The sequence below is a fragment of the Gymnodraco acuticeps genome, unplaced genomic scaffold (genome assembly GCF_902827175.1).
Source record: "Gymnodraco acuticeps unplaced genomic scaffold, fGymAcu1.1, whole genome shotgun sequence".
Classification (NCBI taxonomy): Eukaryota; Metazoa; Chordata; class Actinopteri; order Perciformes; family Bathydraconidae; genus Gymnodraco; species Gymnodraco acuticeps.
Window position 1 is genome coordinate 666,800 of NW_022990701.1, and position 16,756 is coordinate 683,555.

Below are 16,756 nucleotides of genomic sequence, written 5' to 3' on the forward strand. Positions count from 1 at the left end.
CACACACACACACACACACACACACACACACACACACACACACACACACACACACAAGGGGTGATATATGAGGGTCTAAAGAACAATTGAAAATGAGGCAGTGAACCATGTACGACAGGTCTATGGGGATGAGTCTGTGGCTGCTCCGGAAGGCAGTGTAGCTACCATAACTCTGAGTGATGGAGAGTATGGCTAGAGGGAGAGTGTGTGTTTGTCTGTGTGTGTGTGTGTGTGTGTGTCATTTGTCTATGAAAACTGTCTGTGAATGTGCAGTCTGGGTTCTTCATGCATCATTGTTTTTACACTTGTGTCTCTGAGAATGTTAAACGCTTAAAGCCATTATGTGTAAGATTTATAACTTTGGCGGCTCTTATACTAATGAAAAAAAAAAGTCCCAGGTAGTTCAGTTCTGTGGCGCCGTAATGCAGCTTTTGTTGTCTAGGAGGGGAAAGCTTCCTGTAGACTTGATTACAAAAGTATGAAACTGTGAGCTCTTTAAATTGGTGCATAAACGTAGGTCAAATGTGTTTGTTAGAAAATCAAGTTTAAATATTTGTAGGTAGTAATTGTCAACTCACAAATAACCAGGACCTTTTAATCATTAACACACCAGAGGACGACTATTTAAATCACCTGCCATTGTGTTTGAATAGAAAAAAAAGCCTAAATCCAAGAGTGCTCAGCAGATTACTCCATTACTCCATGCTATATTGGTTTATTGTTTACTACATGAAAAGGACTCTCACAAATAACAGCAGGGTATATCCAACAAAAGAGCTAGAGTTTTCATTTGAAGACTGAACAATTTCACCAATTTTATTGAATCAAGAAATGGCAGGTTCTTCCCATATTAAAGCATCAGAGTCCATGACCTTGTTTTATCTGTAATGCTGCTTTATCTGTAAAGCTGGCTTACTAATAAGTAAATTATAAAAACACAGTAAGGATAAAAAAGAGCATCCCTGGATTTATTTTTGTGTTTTCGAGTCGTAGTGTGTTTCTCAATGTCGAGGAAAGCTGCTCCAGAGCCACTATTTCAAGGATACTACGTCATCGAGTGCTGCAGAAGGACTGTTCCAATGTCCAGCATACTTGGAATTCTACCAAGGCCGGCATACTTCGTTGCGGGAAATTTCGAGGCTGCACATGTGTAGACTCCGCGGTCTTAAAATCCCCACAATGCTTTGCGCACGGACCAATTTCCAAAATCTTTGGCGGAAAAATTAAGGTGGGGCCTCTCATATGACGCACACCTGCACACTTGCTAGCCTGTTCCATTCTTTGTTTTCCGAGGCTAGGAGGTATTCTTGCCTCGCTTCTTAAGGAACTCACTGGGATGTACATATGCTACCAAGCAAGCCTCCTCGACATTGAGAAACACCCAAAGATACTAGTCACAGGTCAAAACGCACATTCTCAATCAAGTCATCATCTCTCAATGCAGCAATAATTCATATTTGTTGCCTTAATCCCAACTAAAGAGAGATTACTGTGATAGAGCCGTGGAGAGTTAAATATGAAGCATAGTTTTGAGGTTTATTTGATATGTGACAAGATATAGCAGAACAAGACTAAAGGTCACTCACAGGGTAGCTTCTAGTAGTCCTACAATTAGTGAGTCACCAATTGAATAGCACTGTTGTATTCATGAAACATCCCCCAACTAGAATCAAAATCACCACAAGTGAATATATGGCACCTTATATAAAATGAGGTAGGGATAGAACAACATCTCCTAAATGTTAGTGCAGTCGTGGGAGAAACCCATTGTCGCATGTAAGAAATGTTTCATTGATATTAGGTGAAGAGCTTAAGACAACTGGAATAAGGACCACTGGGACAGTCCGGACATCTATGAAAGATGCGTCTACAGGTTTAACTCTGAACGTTGCACGCCACATGTGTATATAGCTACAATGAAAGATAATGAGAAATAATTACAGACGGCTTTAGTTATGCATAAAGCAAAAAACTGAATACTGCCAGAAAATATACAAAACAAATTTGCTTTAATTTCAGAGGATGAGCATCATAGGAGGAAATTACATTTTAAGCATTCGTTTGCACGTACTACTTTAAAGCAGATGTGTGTCTCTGTTTGAAGTAAAGAAGTGGAATTCTTTGCCGAATGATTCAAAGGGCTGAAAGAACATTATTATGTTTAAGAAAATGTATAAAGAAAGCGTAATTAGACAGTGAGAAGTTGACTCTTGATGTTCTGGTTTTATGTTTCAGTATTTGTAAGCAACTGTGACTCAACGAATATTGCTTTTATTTGACTTTAATGGTTATTTCATTTTTTATTTATTTTTTATGTTATTCTTTTTTGTGAGAAAGGGCAGGTAAAATACGATTCGCTTCTCCCTGCTCCTTTCTACCATGCGCTATAATTTAAAAAAAGTATAATGGCGCTTTTCCACTGCAGCACGTAGCACGGTTTACTAGGGATAGTTCCGGCTCAGGGCTACTTTTTCACCTTTTTTCTGGCCCTCCAAAATGGAAGTTCTTACCGGGCCAACAAATGAAGCTTAGCGCAAGTTCAAGCAGGAAGACCAAGCTCTTCATTCATATTACACGTCACTTCTTTACCCTCTCCTCCCTCATAAGTGATCGGGGCGTCACTCCCCAGCTAACCAATCACTCCTCTCTCCATTCTCACAAGCCTATCGTTGCACCCGCTAATCCCTTTATATCTGCTCTTCCCTCTTGTCAGCTGTCACTTCAGGTGACAATACGCAACAGCAGCAGGGCTTCGTCTCAGCTCCAGGCATAGATTCATCAGCTCCGCAGTCTTGAGGATTAAGCTACAGGCGGCGTTCCCCAGGCGGCTAGCGGTTCCAGCCGGCCACCCCGCAAACCCTGACGCGGGAGGAAAGGACAAGGATATCGGGCTCCACGGAAGTTCCTCCGGCTAATGGAAATGGGCTACTTCACGCAAACAATTGACGCACGCCTTCAGTCTCTCGAGAGGGCATCACTGGCATCAGGGCCGCTCAAATGCGGTGCTTCCGGCTTCACGCAGAACGGGTCCTCATCGCATGCGAAGCTTTACCCATTTCTGGCTTCAACCACAACCCCTCCCGCAGGCAGGCAGGGCTTAAACTACATCCCATTGAAGCTACTTCTCCTCCCGGCTCAGTAGCCAGTACTGGACACTAATGGCGCATTTCCACTGCAACGGGGCGCATTTCCACTGCAACGGGGTAGCCCCGTTTAAGCGTCCCTAAGCGTCCTCGCTCAGGCCTCGAACTGCATTAGTAATGCGTTACGTTGCCTCGCTGGCCGTCCGAGGCCGTGGCGCATTTCTATTACAGTTTAGGACCTGGGGTAGCAACGCAGTGTAGGCGGGGCGATCGGCTTTGTTTTTGTTCACATTTCGAGTTGTTCCGTCGAGCTCCCGCTGGATTTGATCATCCCCAATGAGATGTAGGAACGTCGTCACCTCCTCGGTCGACCACGGTGTGCTTTTCTTATTAGACATAGCCATTTTTGTAGCTCATCCGTTTACAAAATGCTGTTTATAAAAATGCTGCAAGCTTGCTTCTAAATATATATGCGACGCTAGGGATGAACTCGCGCGCGATCTTGTGACGATTCTCTCTGACCAATCAGCAGTCGAGAGTGTTGTCGTCACTAGTTCAGCCCTGGCCCTGGTCTGATAGAACCACGATTTTATGGGGCCGGAAAAAGAGGGAAAAAGTACCCGCTAGCCGGTACTAGGCTATATGGAAAGGCCACCAAAAACTGGCCTGGCCGCTTGAGGACGGTTAAGGACGCTTAAACGGGGCTACCCGCTGCAGTGGAAATGCGCCATAAGTGCGTCATAGGCGGCTAGCAGGTTCATTGCACAGCCCAGGCTCTCGCCTCTTTTCCCTGCGCCTCACCTCTAAACAGGCGTCAGGGTAGCGCTGGCAAGAGGCAGTTTGCAACAAATTCACGAGATGTTCGTTATATGCATTGCTGCTTTAGTTCAGGGTTAAGGTGAGTTCCAGGCAGTGTCGGGTCTAACGTGTACGGAGTTTCAGTACACGTATTTTTTTGCCGTACGAAGTAACGTAACGCATTACTAATGCAGTTCGGTACTAGGGGTTTCACCAACATTTCAAACCTTTATTTAGACAGATAGGTCCCTTGAGATTATGGATCTCTTTTACAAGGGAGACCTGCATCAATTTAGTTCCACATGAAACATAAAAACAACATAAAAACAAACAATAGAGGACATCATATTTACATATTCACCAACACTTACAAACACCCATAGTGTCAGAAAGCATCTCGTGCAGACGTGCCTTAAAAACATTCAGAGAAATAAAATTGCTCAATTTCAATTTGGACTGTAGGCTGTTCCAAGCAAGTGGAGCTGCGCACATAAAAGCTGTCTTACCTAAAACAGTCCTTACTCTTGGTACATCTAACAAGACTACATCCTGCGATCTCAGACAATAGCTGCTTGCAACTTTCTGCTTTACCAGAGAACAGCTGTAATACGGGAGTTTGCCCAACATAGCTTTATAAATAAAAGTGTACCAGTGACTGAGCCTCCGTACTGAGAGTGATGGTAAACCTGCCTTGGTATACAGTGTACAGTGATGTGTACGCGCTTTACAATTTGTGACAAATCTCAGAGCGCTGTGATACGCAGCATCTAACTTGACCAGGCAATAGGCAGGTGCATTCATATACAACAAATCACCATAGTCCAGCACAGGTAAAAAGGTCACAGTGACTAGCCTTTTCCTGGCTTCAAGCGAGAAACAGGACTTGTTTCTGAAAAAGAAACCTAGCCTAACCCTCAGTTTTTTAAGCAGGTTATTGACATGAAGTTTAAAAGAGAGACAATCATCAAACCAGATACCAAGGTATTTGTAACAGGAAACAACTTCAAGTTTTGTTCCTTGCGTAGTTACAATATCTAAAACAGGCTCTGGTGTCTTTTTTGCTTTTGAAAAGAGCATTACCTTGGTTTTATCAACATTTAAAAGAAGCTTTAATTCAGAGAGCTGAGTTTGAATAGTGTTAAAAACAGCCTGTAATTTAACAACAGCCTCTTTAATGGAGGGACCTGCACAATACATCACAGTATCATCCGCATATAAATGTAAAGTAGCTTCATCCACATTATCACCTACGCTGTTAATATATATGGAGAATAAAAGTGGTCCTAAAACAGAACCTTGTAGTACACCATTAGAAATGTTTAACCACTCAGAAGACAGTCCATCAAAGTGAACACATTGGGACCTTTCAGAGAGGTAGTTCACAAACCACCCCACTGCATGGCTGGATATGCCAATACTGAGTAGCCTCTGCTTTAAAATGCGATGATCAACGGTGTCAAACGCTTTGGAAAGGTCAATAAATAGAGCTGCACAACTCTGCTTATTATCTAAAATACCAGTAATGTCATTCACCACTTTAATTGTCGCAGTGATGGTGCTGTGTTTCTTTCTGAAGCCTGACTGATGTTTAGACAGGATATCATTTTTACATAAAAACTCCTTTACTTGTTCACTCACAAATCGTTCGAGCACCTTCGCCAGAACTGACAATTTGGAGATTGGCCTATAGTTATTTAAAATAGTTGCCTCCCCTCCTTTCAGTAAAGGCAAGACATAAGCTGACTTCCATACTTTTGGAATTGTATTTGTGCTGAGGGAGAGGTTAAAAAGAGAAGTAAGAGGAAGAGCAATAAAATCTGCAGCTATCTTTAAAAAGAAAGGTTCTAAGTTGTCCGGGCCAGCCGGTTTCCTAGGATCTAGCTTAGATAAGGCTTCATGAACAATACCAATAGTTAAAGGAGTAAAACTGAAAGGGTTTTCCAGACCACATTGTTCAGAGTCACGGATTGGGGTGTTCACAGAAGCAGAAGTACAGTCAGTGACAGAATCAAACAGAGAGCCACAAGACACAAAATGCTTATTAAAGCAATTTAGCATAGTAGCCCTGTCTGATATAATGCCAGATGCTGTGGTAAGGCACGGAGGTAGCTCATTTGGGATATCACCAGTGGAAATTGATTTTATGGCTTTCCAAAATGTCCTAGGATTATTCAGGTTTTCTGTGGTAACTGACAAATAGTACTTTGATTTAGCACTTTTTATTTGAGATGTGAAGCTATTTCTTAACTGCCTAAAACGTAGCCACTCTACCTCTGAGCCTGATTTCCTAGCCTTAGCCCAAGCATTATTTCTCTCATGAAGTAGACTGGACAACTTAGCAGAAAACCAGGTATTGTTTCGTCCCTTTACTCTAAATGTACGCAGAGGTGCATGTTTATCTATAATTTTCATAAAACCAAGATACAAATAAGACCATGCAGTTTCTACATCAGCACACAGATTGATTTTACCCCAATCAGAATCAAACAGATCATGTAAAAAACCCTGCTCCACAAAGTGTTTGTTGTCTCTCTTTGTGATGATACGTGGTTTAACCTTTTGGACCTTAGTGTCCCTAATTGGGGCTACAAGACAGTGGTCACTCACATCATTAGCAAATACTCCCACAGATGAGTATTTATGTGGAACATTTGTTAAAATTAGATCAATTAAGGAGGATTTATTTGGGGACTTAATATTTGGGCGAGTAGGACTGTCTATAATCTGGGTAAAATTTAAAGAGGTACACAGGTTTTTTAAATCCTCTGACACAGAAGTTAACCAGTCCCAATTAAAATCACCAAGCAGCACTATTTCCTTGAAAGTTGTGATAACAGTTTTGCCAATGACGATAAAGAGTCCTTGACAGCCGAGGGGGCCCTGTAGCAGCCCACCACCATGACCTGTTGACCCTTTGTTACCTCAATATTCACGGCAAAAAATTCTAGCTGTTTACTAACAGATTTGGAAACCATATTAGTTACACAAAACTTATTTTTCACATAAATGGCAACTCCACCACCTTTTTTAGGCCGGTCAGTACGATATACACTGTAACCATTTATGTAAATGTCAGAGGCCAAAATGGATTTATCTAGCCACGTTTCTGATAAGACAATGACATCAGCATCAGTCGAACTCGCCCAAATACGGACACAATCTAATTTAGGTAACAGACTACGCACATTTAAATGAATTAAACCTAGCCCAGATCTAGATATAAAATCAGCAGGAGTAGCTATTTGACTAATACTGCTAGGTGGACCTGGATTTGGCTGTACATTTCCTGATAGTAACAACAATAAAAATACCAAGCACCTTTTCCTAAAAAAAAAACAATTCTGAAGGACCATCGTGGCAGGCATGTGAGAAAGACAAACATTTTCCGATGAATGTCCGCGACAGTGCAACCAGCAATTGTTTGTGCAACACCTCTGAAACTGTACAAGGGATGTCCACTGCGGGCGGCAGAACATACCCGAATCCAGTAGATTTTTCAGGATAACTAGCGATCTTCTCCTTGTCCAGCACAGCCAAGAAAAGGCACAGCAGAAACACGACACCCGCCATTCTCCCAGTCCAGCACAACAGTATCCACGCTGTTCCCGGTGCAAGAACCACGCCAGGACAGCAGCAAGAACCAGGCAGGGAGGCAGCAGCGTAGCAACTGTCCAGGTTTCTCCGCAGTATCTCAGATCAGGCCTTCGCACCCGTAGAAGCAGAAACAGGCAGGAGCAGGCCTTCACACCGGACCCGAAATCGCGTCATTTGCAGGTAACGACGTCAAAGGAACCTCAATTATTTGGCGTTTCTGCATTGCCCGGCTCTTTCGTTCTTTCGGTTGTTTTTTGTGCTCAAATATGGAGGGGACGTCGACTAGTAGTCGACTACCTTTACCACTAGTCGGATGCTGTAGGCCCTAGTCAACTAGTCGTGAAAAAAATTGAGGTAAACGAGGTGCTGCAAAATGCTCCAAAACACGTCCGACATTCTTATGTATGGCAGTACTTCAACAAAGATGTAACCAACTCCACAGTGAAGTATCAGTTGTGTACAGCTGTACTGAAGTACAACAAAAATACATCTGCTATGCGCAACCATCTGAAGATGAGACACCCGCTGCCGACAGCTAGCACTAGCAGTAATGCTAGCACCAGTGAGCAACGGACCGCCGTCAGCACAGGACAGAGGCAGACGAGCAGCAAGAAAAACGGGTCAACAGTGATGCGGATGATGAGCTACGTGATTACTGCCAGCGGACACTGCATATCCCCACAATGGATAACCCACTGGAGTGGTGGGCAGAAAATGTGCAACGCGTCCCCCGTTTAGCCAAGCTTTCGAGGAGCTACCTGGCTATTCCAGCCACAGGCACCCCGAGTGAGAGGGTTTTTTCCCTGGCAGGCAACACGGTCACCCGAAAGCGGTCAAGCCTCCTTCCCTCACATGTCGATGCGTTGGTGTTCCTCAATGCAAACCAAAAATCTGGAAAGGTGGACGTTATCGTGGAGGACAGCGAGTAAAGTGTTGCGCAATGCGCTGTTGCGCACTGGATTTACGTGGCATTTCAGTAAACAGAGTTTTTTGCTGTCGATTTTGGTGAGTCCAGTTACTGTTTGTTATTTACTCAGCCATGTAATACAAATGAAAATGCAGTGTTTAATGTAACTGTATGAGTTCCAATATAAAATACAGTTGTACACCTCTCTTTGTGTGTCTTTATTATGACGTAACGACTAGTCGACTGCTATTTTGAAAAACGTGTCGACTAGTAAATATTGGTAGTTGTGAAATCCCTATTCGGTACTACCCGTTACAATGCCCAGTAAGTAACGCAGTTTCAAGCTTCAACACAGTCACGGATGCTGCCCCATCCGTTGGTTTTGGGGGGGTTTCTTTCAGGGAGAAAGAGAAGTTCATGTAAGATGATAGAAGACAGTATAATCACCCAATCAAGCACATCAGCATCTATGTCTCACCGTGGCGTAATTAAACTGCTAATTAAGCTAGTCCTATATCATGGGTCATGTTTCAGTATTTACCTAAGCATACATCATTTTATGCTGCGCATATTGCACTTCATTTATATTTTGGTTTCATGCTCACATGGTTTACGATAAGCCAGGTTATGATATTCATGCATCACTGTACTCAAGCTAACAGCTACATTACATTGTCTACATCTCCCTCTTCGCCCGGACATCGGCTCGTGCCGGCAATCCAAGATCTCTTCAGTTTACCTATGGTAAACATGCATATAACTGGTGGTGGTGTCTTAATAGCATTTCAGGGCTTCGTTCAGGATAGGTGCAGCAACCCTGCCACCAATCAAGGTATTTCTTCCTCATCCCTACAACAACTTGGACGGTGGTCCTCCTCTGCCTTCACATCCTACATTCGCCCGGACATCAGCGCTGTGCGGCCATTCAAAGATCTCTCTAACCTGGTATTTATGCATTTTAGTGGTAGTGTTCATCCGTGTTAATGTTTAACCCTGCATCGCAGGTCATCGACCATCGTGTCGGCAATGTTTAGTGGTAGTGCGTAAGCCCGGCACTGATTCCGGCCGTCGACCTCCGGGTCAGCATGTCATGATGTACAGTAAGCCCGGCAGTGATTCCGACCGTTTGTTTAGTGGTAGTGTTCACGTAAGCCCGGCAGTGATTCCGGCCGATCCATAGATCACCGCAGTCAGCCCACAAGGTAAGAAACTCATTACAGCTCAGTATGTCATACTTCACTTCTTTCGGGGTTTCTTCGGAGCGGTTCTTCCCCTCCCGAATGATAATCCTGCAAACCGGGGCCTAATCGCCAAACACCATTCCATTCTCCTGTCTCGATTCTGGCAATCATTATTTCATTCATATGACGTGTCCCAGTAATAAATATGTATTTCATACATCAACGTCTCTCCTGATTGAACTAGTGACGTAAACACTCGACTGCTGAATGGTCAGAGAGAATGGCTGGCAAGGGGGCTACAACTACAAAAAAATGAACACATTTTACCGTGATTTAATTGTAATACACGTTTCAAAATTATGCCGAAGTAACAACATACTGATACCGGTCTGCAGACAAGACGGCAGGCGAAAAACCTTTTTAAAATGCGTGTTTTCTGAATGGAGATCGGATCGATCAGGCTAAGCTAACGTTGTATATGCTCCGACCACACTCACAACAACGGCCTACAGACATAATTAAACCAGCGACTGTATTCGCCATGACACAGACAGTCTGTGGTTTGTACTTGTTTAACTTTTGTCTCGTTTCTGAACAGATGTGAGCTCTGAGTGCTAACAGCTAACTGCGGATGTTTTGGTTTTGTGGTTCGCATTGAAGATGACGTCACGGCAGTTTTACGCAGCGTCGCTCCGCCCGCCGAAAAGCCAATCGCCCCGCCTACACTACTAAACTGTAATGGAAACGCAGCTTAAAGTGAGCCAGCCAAACTAAGCTGTGCTAAGCCGTGCTAGGTCCTGCAGTGGAAAAGCGCCATAAGTGTACATGTGTGGAATAAACAAAAATACTTTTCTTTTTTGCAGTTTCTAGTAAATTGACCTGACTGAAAAAGCATTCACAAAGGGTGTACAACTCTCAGAACGAGATGAAATGGTTCCACAGAAATATCTAAACTCATTCTGTCCTGCTTATTGACACCGCACCACCTCTCCTCCCAAGTTAGTGCCTTTAAGGTCATGGCAACTCACAGAAAAGAAAGGGATCAAGCAAGCCCATACAAAAATAAAAAACCCTCTACACTTATGTGGAGCCCGAGCAGCCCTCATATGACCTCACAATAACCGAGCACAACAGTATAAATGTAACAACAGTATATAATGGGAGCGCTTTAATTCTAATGCTAGTGTTGAATCGTTTTAATATAAAAAAGGAAAAGCATCACCCAATGGAGTCTATATAGATTAAGGTCAAAGTTCTCCGGGACACGGAATAAGCAAACCATTTTTGTTCAACTTCACAGCATAGTAGCTTCTCAGTTTTACAGCCTGTCGGTGACCTTTTGCCTTTATGTGCAGCACAACACAACATTTTTGAAATGGTTATTATTTCTAACATAAAGGTAGTTTACCAAAATTGTGAGAAGGCAGTCTAAGAGGATGTGTTGGTCTTTGAACTTTGGGTACTATGACTTAAAGGTGGGGTAGGTAAGTTTGAGAAACTGGCTCGAGATACACTTTGTTATATTCCATGGAATGCTCTTAACATCTGGATAGCAATGAATATCTGAAGTGCTTAAAAAAATCCATTAAAAAATGTCATCTGTGGAAGCCGTAGTACTGTAAAAAGCACGACCCATCATCTGAGCCGGCTCGGCTAAAGTAACTGGATGGCCTACCTGCCTGTCAGCCTTCATCTGTGCACAAAGTTATCTCGTGCCCTCATTAGTCATGTGCGCGTTCGTGTGTGTGTTGGAGGAGGGACTCTGTAAGGAAGTGGCAGATTTTTTCCGGCTGTGTATTTTCAAATTCTAGCGCACTCGAGCTGGTTTCTCCAAAATTACCTACGCCACCTTTAAGAAGAAAAGGAGGTATATCTTCGTGCAATATTCTGCTATAGCTATACAATAACAAAACAAAAAAGGATTTATATCCTTTGATCTTGATGAAGAGCTTCGATTTTTAACATACATTTCGTTTTGAACAAAGTTGCTTTTCTTTATGATACAATAATACTTTTTATTTTTCTAAATTCATGAATACTTTAATGGTGAGAATGTTCAAGTCATCTTTCTTGTGCTGACATCTCAGTCTGAACTTGTTTTCTTCTTCTTTCCATTTGAAGAAGGGGAGCACCACTTCAGGGATACACAATGCACTTTAAAAGCCCCAGCATGTGTTGTGCAGTCTGTTTGTTTATTTACCTGTGTTTTTATTGTAAGTAACACGCAAATGCTGTTTTCCTTTTCTTTCTTTCATTAATAAATACAAAATTCAGAACCAAATATCTCGAGGATTTATGTGATCAATGGGCTGGGAATGTAATCCATGCTTGATGAAGACGAGTCCGCACATTGTCTGCATCTCTGGGACAGGAAGCACTTTGCAGACCCAGTTTCTGGAGCCAGTCGGTTCAGTAAGTGCTCTGCATGTTAGGGGAGACTGGCCCTCCCCCGCGGACATATTCATGTCAAATACACAGTATTCCTTTTATTTTTGCGTGGTATTTTTACCAAAACCTCCGGAGAGCTATGCACTGAACCAATAATTGTTGCTCCCGCACACCACTTTTTCGGAAACTGCAGTTACATAAAATCGTTTTCTTTGAATTCATACACAGACACTACAATGCTGTGGACCATAAAATACTTCTCCTTCTGGATTTCATTACCTTTGAACATGAAAAAGTCCTGGAAATAGGCTCTAGAATACAAAGTAAAAGGGTTTTGATGCAGTGGATAGCTTTTGTATTCCTGGACCTGGCCTTCGGTAAGCATCAGGGCCGTCCCTCCCTACAGGCCGATCATGCAGACTGCGTGGGGCCTCACCTTGTGGAGGGGGCCTCACCTTGCGGAGGGGGCCTCACCTTGCGGAGGGTGTCTCAACTGAGCCGAAAATGCGGCGCACCTATGCGCTGCAATTAGTGTGGCGCGGCACGGTTTCGACGCTGCGAGGCTCCACCCCGTCGACGCTCGCGAAACAGAGGGCCTCATCATATAACTTTGCGTGGGGCCTCATATTGGACAGGGACGACCCTGGTAAGTATATAGAAACAAATTAAGGTTTTCTCATTGATCTAGTCTTTAGATAAAAGAGAATTTCCAAACTTCTCACCTGGACTGACTGAGACGTGGAGAATTTCTCTCTCTGGAGCTTGTACTTTACAAGCAATGACACAGTAGCTGCATGTTGAAGCAAGGTTTTAGAAACAATACATGTGTGGTACCATGTGATGAATCAAACGTAAATGATTTAACAAATTAGCCTCTGTTCCATTAATATATTATTTTAATTTTAATTTAGCGTATGCCACTACCACTACCCTGCCTCAAAACGCTTGCTTATCTACATCCAACATAAAAAGAGAATGTCCCTAAAAGCAATCTCTTTTATTTTCTTATGCTGCCTCTGTTAAAAAAACGACTGCGATGAAACATATCAGGTTGTAGATTCCCCAGACTGTAATGAATGTAAATTGACTCACCACCAGTATGAAAGTACTGCGTATGTAGAGAAATACTCATTTCCGTGGAGGACATGAGCAACAGTCATCAAATTTCACAATCCACTTCTTCATTATTGCTTTTCAAAGGACAGGTGGGCTGTGAATCCAAGGCAACAGTAGAGTGCACTCAGAAAAATAAGACCGGGTTACCAAAGGTGCTTGAGTTGCCTGCAGGTTGGCCTTTTCTAATGGAGCATGGATCTGCTGAGGCATGAGTGAGGAACCAGGAGCTGCTGAGATTGGAGAACCATTAGGCTCAGTCATTGGTACATGTTCATTTACAAAGCCATGTTGGGTAAACTACCTTTTTATATCTGCTCTCTGATCTCTGGACGAATTGAAAGTACATATTGCCTGAGATCTCATGATGTTGTTTTATTAAATGTGCCAAGTGCTAGGACTGTCTTAGGGAAGAAAGCTTTTAGTTGTGCAGCTCCACTAAATTGGAACAGTCTGCAAACATGTTTAAAACTGAGCACTTTGGTTCCCCTGCATCATTTTAAAACTCAGCTGGGTGACATGCTGTTTGATACTCATGGTACCTGTCTCTGTAAATAGAGTTTGTAAACTGTACCCTGTACATTATGTTGTATGTCATCCTTATTGTTGTTCTGTTGTTTTTATGTTACATGTGTAACTAATGTCCTGCAGGTCACCCTTGAAAAAGAGATCTTTTGATCTCAAGGGGCTTTCACCTGGTTAAATAAAGGCTACAAACATTAGGCGCTTTCAGGCTTGGTATGGCCATGGAGAAAGGGTTCGGAGGATCACATTTAGGGCTACACAATTGTTCAAAATTGGATGGAAATTGCAGTATGTACTAATATAATGCAACATTGTAATAGCAGGAAGTATGATATTAGTTTTACTTTGTATTCTAGAGCCTATTTCCAGGACCTTTTTCATGTTCAAAGGTAATGAAATCCAGAAGGAGAATTATGTTATGGTCCACAGCATATGTTGTAGCGTCTGTGTATGAATTCAAAGAAAAGGCTAAGTACATGTTAAAATAACATTTTGAATGAAGAAGTTAGACAGACTTATAAAGTTAGACAGACTTATAAAACATATTTGTTTTTTACAGATCTCAATACATTTCGATATTATATATTAAATTATGATTAACAAATTATCAATCCCTTCAATATCATGGCAATTTCACATTATTTTTTTTACAATCACATGTAATAGTTTGCAGCATGTCATGGTATTGAAGGGCAAAGTGACATCATCCTTCCTGATCTCAAAGACTTCAAGGAAGAGAGTATGTCACCTTTAATAAAACCTAGATACATTAACAAAATGAGAACATATCACCCTAGGAATTAAATAAATTAATTAAAAGGAGAACTGATAAAAACACAGCAATGGTTTGTCTGTGTCTTGAACTCTCACCTACTTTCAAACTCCGTCCCTCTGTCACCCGCCCCTGCAGCTGAACGACTCATTCACGCCTTCATCTCCTCCCGCCTTGCCTACTGCAACTCACTCCTCTACGGCATCAGCTCCACCTCCCTAAGTAGACTCCAGCGTGTCCAGAACGCCGCCGCCAGACTCCTCACCCACACCAAATCATGGCATCTCATCACCCCGTTCCTCAAAGAACTCCACTGGCTTCCTGTCTCTCACCGCATCCACTACAAACTCCTGGTCCTCACTTACAAAGCCTTCCACCATCTGGCCCCCCCCCTACCTCACTGACCTCCTCATCCTCTACCAACCACCCCGGCCCCTCAGATCCACCTCAGCCGGTGTGCTTTCCATCCCCAAGGCCAAACTCCGGAGCTTCGGGGACAGAGCCTTCTCTGTGGCAGCCCCGAAGCTCTGGAACTCCCTCCCCCAATACCTCCGTGAGTCTGAGTCCCTCACCCTGTTCCAGTCCCGCCTCAAAACCCACCTCTTCAACTCTGTATCCATAAGCCCCCCCTCCTCTCAATCAACTTCCTCCTGACTGCTTTTCTGTTTTGTTTTGTTTCTTTTTGGCATTGTCTTTGTTTTGTTTGTCTACCCTCCCTCCCAAATGTAAAGCGTCTTTGGGTTCAAGAAAAGCGCTATAGAAATAAAATATATTATTATTATTATATTCATTCTACTAAGTTTTTTTAGGTATTGGGTTATCTGTCGCCACTTTTTAATAGCGGGTAGCTGGCTCCTCCTCAAAATAACAAGCATTAATCCTAGGGGTTAGTACGGCGCCCTGGAGGGTTCATAGAGAGAAAAATAAATAAAACGTGACCACGTTTTACTTTCTCGTGCGCACGAGTTACTAAAGCGTGCGCACGAGTTACTAAAGCGTGCGCACGAGTTACTAAAGCGTGCGCACGAGTTAATAAAGCGTGGCCTCGTTTTGTGTGTGTGCGTGTGCTGTTCGTGGTAATTTGAAAACAAATGCCGGTGGTGTCGGATACACACGAACACGCACACAGAGCGGAGCTGAGCACACACACACACACACACACACACACACACACACACACACACACACATCATGCGCCCCGGTGACAGGACATCTCCTTCATAAAGCGAGGGGGAATACTCTGGTAGTTCAATGTGAGTATAGGTGTGTGTGGTTAAACGTAGCAGGCTCGATCTCTATTCAGCGGTTCTAATGAAGGGAAACGCAGTGAAGTAAACAGTAAAAGGCACAGCTCTTTGCAGCTGGTGCTGCTCTTCTCAGATTCTGCTGAGTTACATGTTACTGCCTCCAGTGCCCTGTACGACGAAGCCAGTTCAACAGACCCTGGACCTGGATATGTTCGATTTACCCGGCTTAACTAACCCTAACAAACGCGATGGAGACAAACATGGAGACGCGTGCTGACAGCGCAGCGTCTTACTTCATGAATGAATAGTGTAAATAGCAAATCCTGCTTCGTAGTACAGGCCACTGGTGCCGCAGAGATTTCATAAAGTGAAGGAGGTTTTCCTTCTATAAAACAGCTGTGGGCAGCAGATACTGTGAGTCACGGACAGGAATCCCTCAATTTAAATAAAACGAGGCCACGCTTTATTAACTCGTGCGCACGCTTTAGTAACTCGTGCGCACGCTTTAGTAACTCGTGCGCACGCTTTAGTAACTCGTGTGCACGCTTTAGTAACTCGTGCGCACGAGAAAGTAAAACGTGGCCACGTTTTATTTATTTTTCTCTCTATGAACCCTCCAGGGCTCCGTAGGTTAGGGTTATTTAGAGAGTCTGAAAAAAAGTGCGTATTTAGAGTCTTCAAAATAGTGGCGACAGATAGCCCACAAGTACAGTTTTTTCGTATATTCTGAGTCCCTCACCCTGTTCCAGTCCCGCCTCAAGACCCATCTCTTCTCATCAGTACACTCATAGCCCGCCCCATCGATCCCTGTCTGTCATTCGTCTGTCCTTCTCCCCCCCCCCCCCTCCAAACTGTAAAGCGACTTTGAGACTATGAAAAGCGCTATATAAATTCAATGTATTATTACCTCTTCACATCCTGCTACACCTTCTGTGCATCCAAGCAGTAAATGGAGAATAACTCTCTAAAAAGCAATGGTCAGCGATGTTGACACCGCAGCAGAAAATGACAACTTTATAATTAAATGTGAGACTACGGCACCGTCCATCTGTCCTCGTCACTTATCCAGTTCATGTCAGACGAGGTCAAATGCAATTTTGTTGTACTGTACCTGTGGGAAATGTCTAGGGCTTCAACAATTGTTTTAT

At 43.2% G+C, this 16,756-nt stretch overlaps 1 protein-coding gene across 2 annotated transcripts in view; it reads right to left on the bottom strand.

Moving 5' to 3' along the window:
* The window catches only part of inpp4b (inositol polyphosphate-4-phosphatase type II B), a 318,245-nt gene that overhangs the window by 237,048 nt on the left and 64,441 nt on the right, over positions 1-16,756 (bottom strand). Inside the window, exon 1 of one of the 2 annotated variants that reach the window (XM_034231261.1) lies at positions 7,360-7,392. The exons of the other annotated variant lie outside the window; for it this stretch is intronic. The gene's annotated coding sequence lies outside the window, so the exon portion shown is untranslated. Of the gene's footprint in view, positions 1-7,359; positions 7,393-16,756 lie in introns of those variants that run through there. 2 annotated transcript variants of the gene reach the window in all.